Consider the following 2395-nt stretch of genomic DNA (forward strand, 5'->3'; position numbering starts at 1 on the left):
TTCAGCCTTGTAAGCAGTTTCCCTCTGCTCTTGTGCAGGCAATACAGATGAACTTGGTCTCTAAGTGAAGATTATTTATCCTGGTTTTAACCCTCTGCAAGAGAGGAACCTGGTTGTGTTTGTCCTTCAAAAACAGACACTCCCCCCCGCCCCTCTTCTTTGAAACTATTCCTCCTATCCTCCCACCTCCAGAAAAAGTCATTATCTCTGGACAGCTTCTTGAAACCCAATTGCCTTTGTATTCTGGTCATAAGCAGAGCATTGCTGAAAGTGCGAGTGAGTCGTGGCTGCTTTTATCACCACGAGAGCCCATTATTGGCACTTTTCCCTTTTTACTGCTTCGCTAGAGAAAGGCAGGCAAAAAAATGGGACAGAAATCTAGGAAATGAAGGGTAATTTACAGTTCACAAAGGAGCAGTAAAAATTAATTAGCTGTCTGAGGATCCATCCTGACCTGGGCCGTGGAGTTTGTGCCAGCTCTTTGCATTGCAAACTGTCTGTGCTGGGCTGGGCTGCTGAGATCAGGCTTGTGCTGCGAAATTAAGGCTCTTTGCTGAGGCAGAAGTCCTTTGGGGCATGCAAAATGTGTATGCACACCTAATTTGGTGTGCCAAAGAGACATGATGGTGCATATAACTCAGGTCATTACATGCTCAACTGGCTACTTATGACGTTCACTATTAGTTGTCACAGTAACTGCTCATGTAAATTACGGATGCACTTATCCACATAATTTAACACCGAGCTCCTTTGAAAATCCAGGCCTAATTCCTCCTCCTTTTCCATGCTGTGGAATGGTGTCTGCATGAATGAAACACATTTTACACACCATATCCATATGGTCCAATTCCAAAAGGGGGACAGAGCCCCAGAGGGACCAGAGAGGTGACAAGACACTGGCCCCGCTCGGCTACGGGCCAGCCTCGTCCTGCTGCGGGATGCAGGAACTGAGCAACTCCAGCATCTTGCCAATCATGTTGCCAGCCCTCCAGTCAAGCCTGAGATCCCCACCTGGAGAAAGAACTTCACAAATCAGAAATGTCCTAAATTGGATCCTTTTTTGGTGCATAATTTTCAAAACTGTAATTTCCATTTGAGAACTATTTGTCCTGATCCTGAGCGTCAGCTGAACTCATTTTTTTTTTTTCCCTGTAGTTTAATTTAGGCAGCAGATGCCATCAGAATGTTAATGCCTTCTTAATTCTCACCTACATGCTTTTATTCTTATTAATTTGTTATCTGGGGCTTTAATATTCTATTTTTTTCCTACTTTGATCAGTTGAAATAATTTGATGGCAGCATTTCAACAGGGCTTGCAATGGGAAAGTGTGTAATGGTGCATCACCAATGTGTGTTGCTGTGTATCCTGCAGCGTGCTCAGCTGTTGTGCTGAGAGAGCATGAATCATGTGATGGTTTTAGGTGATTATAGATGAGGCCTTACTTATCCCTGCTGCGAATAACTGGAGAGGGAGAAAGCTTTAAGGACCGTTTCCCTGGTTCAGGATTTTGCCCAGTGCAATCTAAGCGTTGGTGATCCAGGAGTGTGATCCTAGCCCATGGAAGTGCAACTGAGCTTTGCCTTCAACGTGCTTGGACAGCTGCCTGGCCACAGCGGATGCTTTCAGTCAGCACCCTTAAACCATTGGTACGGGGAGGCGATGGGGGTGTACCCACAGGACTCCCTGCTCTCAGCTCAGGGGCTCAGGGATGCTGCTTCCGAAATGAGAGTCACCAGGAGTGGGGCAGGGGCCTTTCCCAGCTGGGACGCAGTGCCGGAGGGCATCACCTCCCAGGAGCAGAGGGCAGCAGGGGCTCTTTGCAGAGAAGTGGGGATGGATGGGTTCATTGATGCTCCCCAGCTGATGCCGGATCCGACCGCACAGGAGTGTCTCTGTGGCTTGGGTACAGGAAGGCAGGAGGTTCTGAGACGTGTACGTTTTGTAGGAAAGGACGTCTCAAGTAACAACATTAAAGTAAAGGAGTGCCAGACAAAATGGCTGGTTTTACTAGTGTAATGAAAACACTTCTGCTTAAAGGATTCCTCTTTCAAGGAAGAGGAGGAAAAATGCCCAAGTCCCAGACAGTTTCTCAGTCAGTGCGGTTCACTTCTTCCTGGCAGCAGAGGGAAGGGAAGCCTTGCCAAACTTTCCTGGCTACTTTGGTACAACTTCAACAAGCAAAGAAGCCCCTTTTGCCCAGGAGAGGGTGGGAATGACCTGAATCCCCATCCCAGCAGGTAAATAAACAGAGGGAGAGGGGAACTGTTTGACCCTTCGCGTTATAACAAAACTCCGCTCTTGATGCACTCACATATAGGTTTGGGGTAGGCAGCTGAAGGTTATTTTATCACCACTGAAAGATACAGGATGAGATTTTCTGGAGGGACTCTTCCC

Source organism: Egretta garzetta, unplaced genomic scaffold (assembly GCF_000687185.1).
Source record: "Egretta garzetta isolate BGI_Z169 unplaced genomic scaffold, ASM68718v1 scaffold299, whole genome shotgun sequence".
Classification (NCBI taxonomy): Eukaryota; Metazoa; Chordata; class Aves; order Pelecaniformes; family Ardeidae; genus Egretta; species Egretta garzetta.